The following is a 10,000-nucleotide window of genomic DNA, read 5'->3' as shown; positions in this document are numbered from 1 at the left end:
TGTAGGCCTTATGGTCTCTTCCAGTAGCCTCCATTCTTATGTTCTTATGTTCTTATGCAGTGAGAGTTGAAATAATTGGTTGTTTAAGAGAAGATGAGATATTTTTATGGATAAGGATGACAGGTGGTAACGAACATGGAACTGCATAGTGTAGGCCTTATGGTCTCTTACAGTCTCCTCCATTCTTATGTTCTTCTGTACTTATGTAGCGAGAGCCGAAACAACTTGTTGTTTGAAGAGAAGATGAGATAACTTTATGGATAGGGATGACAGGTGGTAAGGGAAATGGAACTGTCTGGTGTAAGCCTTATGGTCTCTTGCAGTCTCCTCTATTCTTATGTTCTTATTTTTCCTTTCTTTCCATCATCAAAATCGACCCCATGGGACGTCCACATCTCAAGGAACTTCAAGACACGGGATTGTTCCACAAGGATAGAAGCGCTGGTAGACTACAGTCCATCAGACTTCAAATAAACATCGAAACAGAATTGACGTTTTGTCTACTTTTCAATCCATGTGTCATCTGCTCTTACGGTTGAGCCTACACACTCCTCCTGTTGTACTATGCACACCCTTGTGATATGATTTGTTGCAATTAATAATGTATATACGGATTGGACTAAACTGAAGCTGCGAGGAATAAATACATGTATGTAATTGGAAGGTGCCGAGAGGTCCATCAAAAGAAATACAACGTGAGAATGAAGGAGTCTCCTCTATTAATGTACGGCGTTTCATTTATTAGAGCTACCTCAAAGCACTCGGTAGAATTCTAACAAGTGTCGTTTCTTTGGATATATCAATACGTAGACTACAGCTACGGTCAATTATGCAAGAGTTGCACAGGCGATGATTCATTCACACGACTTGATAAGAAAAAAAAGAAAAAAATCGGAAGGAAAGATAAGAAACTTGTTTGACGTAAACCGATAAACAGACATACGACACTTCGCTTCACCTCGGGGCTCCATGAAGAAGAACGAAGAGAAGAAACATGACACTGACACAGGTGGCTCTTGTCCGCGAGACGGAAGTGGCGAAGAGTCTCCTCCTCCTCCTCCTCCTCCTCCTCCTCCTCCTCCTCTTCCTCTTCCTCCTCCTCTTCCCCTTCCTCTTCCCCTTCCTCTTCCTCCTCTTCCTCTTCTTCCTCCTGTTCCTGTTCCTCCTCCTCCTCCTCCTCCTCCTCTTCCTCCTCCTCCTCCTCCTCCTCCTCCTCCTCCTCCTCCTCCTCTTCCTCCTCCTCCCCTCCTCTTCCTCCTCCTCCCCTTCTTCCTCCTCCTCTTCTTCCATATGACGCAACTGGTGTTATTCTCACTTATGTAAGACTGAGGATTGCAAAACTGCCACGAGACGCTAAGTTCTTAGTTCGTATAAAGTACTACTACGAAAATGTCGACTCGAAAGAAAATTAACATTATGCTCATCAAAATCAATGATAGATATCTCGGTAACAAAACACTCAAGCAGTGACCAGACCCATTACGTAAAGGTTTTAGTAATATTTACTTACTAACCCTTTCCAGCATTGATTTAACCATTGATTTAACCTTGTCCCCAATATTGTAACTCTCCAGCAAAATGGTGAATGATGTTTTTGATTGTGATTCAAAACAGACTTTCCTATAATGTAGGAGGCACAATGTGATTGTATATATAATAATAACAATGTTGATAATAACACTGACCAATGGATTCGACAACATTACGAAGTGTTTCGAAGAAGAAGATGATGAATCATTATCATCATTATCATTATTATTATTATTATTATTTATTTATCTATTTATCTATTTATTTTTGGCGGGGACACAGCAGATTTCAAAAAGTAAGTAAAATTTTGGAACACCCTGTATATGAGAGAATAATAAGTATTTTGAAAGAGTAAGATTTTTAAGCACCCTCTAGATGAGAAATTACTGCAGAATTCAAAGAGTTAGTACCATTTTTGTAGATTTAAAAGAATGAATACGTAATTTAGAACACCCTGTAGATGAAAGAATAATGTACATTTCAAAGTTTGAATACGTTTTTGGGATACGCTGTAGATGAAAGAATACTGTATATTTTCAAAGAGTAAATTTTTTAAACCACCCTGTAGACAAGAAAGCAATGTATATTTGAATGATTGAATACGTCTTTGAAACACACTGTAGAAAGAATACTTTATATTTCAGATAGTGAGTACCTTTTTTGGGAAACCCTGTAGACGAGATAACAGCACAGTAAGGACGAACTATGTAGGTTCTTCCTCGAGATCCTGAGTGGCTGAGGACCGAGGACTGAGGAGAAAGAGGATCGAGGACCGAGAACCGAGGACCGAGAACCGAGAACCGAGAACCGAGGACGGAGAACCGAGGATGACAGAGGACAGAGGACAGAAGACCGAGGTTCGAGGACCGATCACAGAAAGGATAGAGGTCCGAGGACTACGGACCGAGGACCGAGAGAACCGAGGACAGCGGATCGATGGACTGGGGACCGAGGAGAGAGCATCGAGGACTTGAGTGACCGAGGAAAGAGAACCGAGGCCGGAGGATCGAGGAAGGAGGACCGAGGACCGAGGACCGAGAGGACAGAGGACCTAGGACCGACAACCGAGATCCAAGGACCAAGGACCGAGAACCGAGGCCGGAGGACCGAGAACCGAGGCCGGAGGACCGAGGGCCGAGGCCGGAGGACCGAGGACCGAGAACCGAGGGCCGAGAACCGAGGACCGAGAACCGAGGACCGAGAACCGAGGACCGAGAACCGAGGGCCGAGAACCGAGGACCGAGGACTGAGATGACGGAGGACCGAGGACCGAGGACCGAGAGCACAGAAAACTGAGGATGATAGGGGACCGAGGATCGGCGACCGAGGAAGGCAGTTTCCTTGTAAACTGGTACCGGTCACCGACGGCGGACCGGTCGCGCTAAACCGGCGAAACCGGTCGTGCCCTTCCCGTCCCTTGGTGCCCTTCTCATCCCTCCCGATCCCTTCTAGTTTTAGTAAATGTGACTAGAAGCTTCTGGGATTGTTCTAGAGCCTTAGTAAGTCTTTAGGAACTCTAGGACCGTCTTAGAACCTTTCTAGTATTTTAGAAACATTTACGAAAGTGATGAAAATTTTCTAGCTTCTTAGGAGCATCTAGACAGTAATAAAAATGTCTAGTTTCCCAAGAACCTCTAGAACCCTACTATACATTTTTTGCTCGCTATGAACATCTAGAATAATTCTAGAACCTTATTAGTTATATTTAGAACCATGCTAGAATCTTTCTAGTACCTTAGAAACATCTTGTACCATCCTATCACCTTACTAGTTAAAAAAATAAATAAATAAGATCATGACAGGACCTTTCTAATTCTCTAGGAAATTCTACGACCGTATTAGAACCTCGCTATTTCTCTAGGAGTTTCTAAGGCAGTACTAGAACCTTTCTAATTTCTAGAAGCCTTTAAAATCATCCTAGAATTTTTTTAGTCCAATGGGATATATCTAGAACTATTCTAGAGCCTCTCTAGTACTTTAGAAACTTCTAGGATTGTGCTAGAACATTCATTTTTTCTTTGGAACCTCTAAGATAGTACTAGAAAAAATCTAGTTTCCTAAGGATCTTTAGGGTCATTCTATAATACTTCTAGTTCTCTAAGAGCCACTAGAACCTTTCTAGTACTCTAGAGATAATTAAAGTGATAGTTGCTAATAGACATGGAACTGCCTAATGGCCTCTTGAAGTCTCCTCTATTTTCATGTTCTTATGTTCTAAGATTGTTCTAGAGCCTTTCTAGTTTCTTGGGACCCATTCGTACAGTACTTGAAACTTTCTAGCTTCTTAAGGACCTCTAGGAATGTGCTAGAACCTTTCTGGTTCTCTAATAACTTTTAAAACCATACTAGAATATTTCTAATTATCTCAGAACTTCTAGGATCGTGCTAGATATTTTCATTTATGCCGTAACCTCTATAACCGCGCTAGTACATTTCTAGTTCACTAGGAATTTCTACGATAATGCTAGGACCTTTATGGTTTTCTAGTATTTTATAAAACCATCCTAAAACCTTTCTACTTTCTTAAGAACCTCTACAACTGTACTAGAATATTTCTAGTTTCTTGGGAATCTCTTGGGCAATACTAGAAAATATCTAGTTTCTTAAGGAGCTTTAGGACCATGCTTTAACACTTCTGGTGCCTAGGAACCTCTAAGACCATCCTAAAACCTTACTAGTTCTTAAGGAATTTCTAGAACTGTGCTAAAACCTTCCTAATTAATTACTCTAGAAACTTCTATAAGCATATCGAATTCTTTATGTTCCTCTAGGAACTTCTACGACCCTGCTCGAACCTTTCTGTTACCCTAGGATAATCTAGGATCATCTTTGAACATTAGTAGGTCTCTAGAAAACTCTAGGACTGCCCTAGAATCTCTTTAGTATTTTAGAAACTACTAAAAACGTTCTAGATCAATCCTAATTTCGTAGGACATTCTAGGGACGTTCTAGAACTTTTCTAGCTTTTAGAAACCTCCATGAACATCCCAGAACCTTTCTTTAGGAACATTTAGAATAGTTCTAAAACCTTTCTAGTAATTTGGAAACCTTTAAGATTATGTTAGAACCTTTCCAGTTTTTCAAATCATCTAGGAAAGCTCTAGGTTTTTTATTTCTTATCTCAATGACCATCCTAGTACTTTTCTAGTTGCTAAGCCTCTATGACCATCCTAGAACCTAGGAAAGAGCTAGATTTTTTTTATCTTCCTATCTTTCTGACCATCTTAGCACTTTTCTAGTTGCTGAGCCTCTATGACTATCCTAGAACCTTTCTAGCATTCTAGGAACCTGTAGGACCCTCCTAAAAATGTTCTAGTTTACTAGTAATCTTTAGACTATCAAGTAAGGCTTTATTTTCTATGATAGGAAGACGTTCACCACCTGAGACGAAAGGGTTGAAAATTTCAGATTCAGGACTTTGTCTGGAAGTCCAAGCCTATAGGCCAAAGGTCTCTCTATGTCACAGGTAAGCGACTCCTTGCGTATAATTACGCTGTTATGAAGTTGTGAATCATTGTCTATTGTGTGGTTTGCCGAGGTAATTTTGACTTTTTTTTTTCTTTCAAATTTTGAAAATTTATCGAGATCTGCGTCGCGCAGCCTAAGAGTAATTGAGAAAATTTTATTTCACAGGTTTCTTAATATGATTTACTGATCGGGAAAAAAATCTTTATCGAAAAAAAAAGATTTTGTGGAAACCTGTTGAACAGTCTTGCAATGATGCCAAGTCCTTGAAACACCCTGTAACGCTTGAGAAAGTAAATCAAGAAGGCGGATATTACGCCGATTATTTGGCGAAGTATCGCCAATTAAGACGATAATATCGCCATTGTTGTGCAGAAAATACGCCATATTCGAAGAGTTTCACCGAGAGTTAGGCGTTATTTTGTAAATTCCAGCCAATGTTTAACTAGACGTGTTTCAACCAAACCAAACCAAGTCAAACCAAACCTAACCTAACGAAATCAAACTTAACTTAACCTAACCTAACCTAACCTAACCTAACCTAACCTAACCTAACCTAACCTAACCTAACCTAGCCTAACCTAGCCTAACCCAACCTAACCTAGTTTATCATAACTTGGAATACCTAAACCTAATCTTACCTAACCTAATCTTACCTATATTACACAATGTAGCCTAGTACAACCTAACCTAACCCAGCCTAACCTAGTCTATCATAACTTGAAATATCTAAACCTAATTTTACTTTACCTAACCTAACTTATATTACAAAATGTAGCCTATTACAACCTAGCCTAGCCTAACCTACACTAGTCTAGCCTGGCCTAGCCTAGCCTAGCTTAGCCTAGCCTAACCTAGCCTAGGCTAACCTAACCTAAACTAGCCTAGCCTAGCCTAGCCTAGCTTAACCTAACCTAACCTAACCTAGTCTAACCTAACCTAATCTAACCAAACCAAACCTAAGCCAACCAAACCAAACCTAAGCCAACCAAACCTAACCCAACCAAACCTAACCCATCTTTGCTTAACCCAACCCAACCTAACCTAATCTAGCATAACCTAACCTAACCTAACCTAATCTAACCAAACCAAACCTAACCTAACCCAACCAAACCTAACCTAACCCAACCAAACCTAACCTAACCCAACCAAACCTAACCTAACCCAACCAAACCTAACCTAACCCAACCAAACCTAACCTAACCCAACCAAACCTAACCCAACCAAACCTAACCCAACCAAACCTAACCCAACCAAACCTAACCCAACCAAACCTAACCCAACCAAACCTAACCCAACCAAACCTAACCCAACCAAACCTAACCCAACCAAACCTAACCCAACCAAACCAAACCTAACCCAACCAAACCAAACCTAACCCAACCAAACCAAACCTAACCCAACCAAACCTAACCCAACCAAACCAAACCTAACCCAACCAAACCAAACCTAACCCAACCAAACCTAACCCAACCAAACCTAACCCAACCAAACCTAACCCAACCAAACCTAATCCAACCAAACCTAATCCAACCTAACCTAACCCAACCTATCCTAACTTAACCTAACCTAACCTGTGGTCGTGAATTGAGCCTGAAACCAATGTAATTAATCACTTGGACCATTCTGATGACGTGCTAACACTGGTATACTACACCTTTGCTGAGGCTCGTCCCCGGACCCCTCGCGTTGAAAGCAGAGACGCTACCCGCTACTTTGAAGTCAAATCAGCCAATCCTCGACGCTATCTTCTCTCCTGAATAGAGATGTGTTGGTCACTTCAGTCTCTTCTAAACCATTTCACAAAAACTCCTTCCCGTAACAGGGTTATATACTAAACCCTTAAGCATAGGGCCTTTCACTTTAGAACCATGTCTTCCAGAGGTTATATCCGAAGTCAAAACACGGGGGGGAACAAACCTAATCGCAGAGAAAATAAAATGAAAATACTATCATGAACAAGAGGACTATCATTTCATCCTCCTGTATATAAATAGACATCCATGAAGCTTTGAATCATCTACCATTTAGGGCTATATATCACTGACATTGACAGCAGGCAACCCTCCAATCCCGAGCAGAGTAAGTCATGTTTTGTTCCGAAGCAAATGGGATTCGCTCATTCGCGGCGAGTTGATAGATAGCCGGGAATAACGAGGCGGAATGATACCCGCCTCCCGGATCCACGAGATGAATCCTTCGCTCGGAACAGACTCTATTCAACAGTAGTTCCTGTCGTATATAACACTCCGTTTTTGGTTCCAGCAGACCAGCACAATTTCATTATATTCTTTCCATTTGTGGTGACTGATGGAATTATACTTTGCCCTCGGAACAGACTATTCCTTCTTGAGTAGTAGTTCCCAAACTATCGTATATGACAGCTTAGCTCCAGCATACCAAAGTTTCGTATATTCTTTCTATATATACCTATTCTATTTTCATCTTGATAGAAAACGGGTTGTGGTTACAGATGGATTTATACTTTGCACACATGTAAAAGCAGACTGTTGTTCTTGAATTGATTTGATTTTTGTTATTAAACGACGTTTTTGAGCAGATGAATTCACGTCCCCCCCCCCTGTATCCTTCTCACGCCTCCATGGGGAGGGGGGGGAGGGGCGCCCCCTAGTTTGAGACTCTCTGCTCCAGATGGTCCGCATCTTTATGTGGTAGACGTCTCTCTTCCATCTGCCGTCAAATGATTTTATTCATAGAATAAAAGTGCCATCGACAGCGAAATACAGAAGTGTATAATGAGCTCATTTTAACTCATTCTTCCGTTTTGTTAATTTCAATTTGATTTTTCAATTTTCAATTAAAATTTTATTTTAAGTCTATTAATTTTTAATCTAATTTAATTTCATTTTACTTTATTCTAATTGTAATTCATTTATTTTTTTGCTTAATTCTAATCTTATGTTAATTCCATTTTAATTAGATATTTATTTGAATCTATTTTTATTCTAATTAAAAATCATTCTTTTGCTGTGTAATACATCTTTAAATTTATTTTCTCTGCCGTCAAGTAATTTCTTATTTTTAGGTAAGGGAAATACATCCACATTCCATATTCAACAAAAAAATTATGATGGTAATACTAACCACTTATATATAAAAAAAATTGTGTTTCAAAGAACGAAAAAATAAATAGATAAATACGTGTATAGATACATAAATTAGTAAGATTACCATACTTAACTGAACAAAACAAAATATGTGGGGGTGGGGTGGGGGGTGGTGGTGCCTCTCCATAAGATTTCCATAGTAAAACACACACACACACACACACACACACACACACACACACACACACACACACACACACACACACACACACACACACACACACATACATACATACATACATACATACATACATACATACATACATACATACATACACACACGCATACGCATACGCACACGCACACGCGCATGCGCGCGCAGACGCAGACGCACACACACACACACACACACACACACACACACACACACACACACACACACACACACACACACACACACACACACACACACACACACACACACACACACACACACACACACACACACACACACACACACACACACACACACACACACACACACACACACACACACACACACGACTCATGGTGCAGTGGTAGAGTTCCCGGCTGTCACTACAGCGGTCCGGGTTTGAATCCCGCCCAGGGCTGAAATAATTTCAGTATCGTTGTGCTGCGGGTCGTTACTCCAATTCTCGTGGGCGGGGAGTTAGGGGTGTGTGTGCGTGTAAGGTCACAGCATTTCCCATAGATCGGTTAAGTATGAGCTCTGAGCTCTCTTCCGGGAGGGAAATAACTGTTGATCACGAGTCTAAAACGTGATCCAAGACCATGGTGAATCACGTACACACACACACACACACACACACACACACACACACACACACACATATATAATATATATATATATATATATATATATACATATATACATATATATATATATGCATATATACATATATATATATATATATATACATATATACATATATATATATGTGTATATAACTTAGCCTAATATCTACTCATCTTACTCTGGTTGCCGCCGTGTGATTTTATTCAATAGCATGAGGCTCCTAGATTGGGTGTTGTAGTGTCTACATATTGATCTAATACGACTAGATATTCACATGGAACGTTGGAGGTCCCTTAGTTGCAATATTTGCCTTAATTCTAAGGGGGAATAGGGGCTACTATCCTGTGACTGGGTCTATCTATGGCTGCTCTTGTTATTTTCATGTCCTATTTGCCTTACTGTGTATTATCTATTTTATTGATTCATTTATTTATCTGTATTTATCTAGTTACTCATTTATTTATATAAGTATTTACTTAATTTTTATCTATCTCCTTATTTATTTATTTGTGTATTTATTTATTCACATATTTATTCTTTCATCTATTCATCTATTTAGTAATTTATCTATTTATTATTTATCTATTTGTTTATCTAGCTATCTATTCATTCATTTTATTATTTATTTATTACTTAATATATTTTGTTTCGTGTATATATTCATGTTTTTATATATTTATTTATCAGTTTCTTTATACAATAATTTATCTACTTATCTATTTAACTAATTATTGATGTACTTATTTATCTATTTATGCATCTATTCATTTACTTATTCATGCATTTATTTACATTATTTTTTATTTACTTACTCATCTGTCCACATATTCATTCATTTATTTATTAAGCTTTCTATTCATTCGTTTATTTGTATGTTTTCCTTTTTGCGGCTTTTTGAAAAATGAAGAAAACAAATGAAGATAAACGCAGACAACAAGGTGCCACCGACAGCGGTCAGCTGTGCTGTCCAGCTAGTAAATCTTTGAATAAACCAGTAAATCTTTGTATAAAGCTCCCCCTCCCTCCTGTCCGCTGCGGGGAAAGCATCCCCATAATTTCGACGATTTACTTGTCTCGCAAATGGTCGGCTCCTTCTCCA

The sequence above is a fragment of the Oratosquilla oratoria genome, chromosome 21 (genome assembly GCF_046742065.1).
Source record: "Oratosquilla oratoria isolate Oo_2021 chromosome 21, ASM4674206v1, whole genome shotgun sequence".
Classification (NCBI taxonomy): Eukaryota; Metazoa; Arthropoda; class Malacostraca; order Stomatopoda; family Squillidae; genus Oratosquilla; species Oratosquilla oratoria.
The sequence above is the reverse complement of the archived record's forward strand: the minus strand, read 5'-3'. Positions refer to the sequence as shown.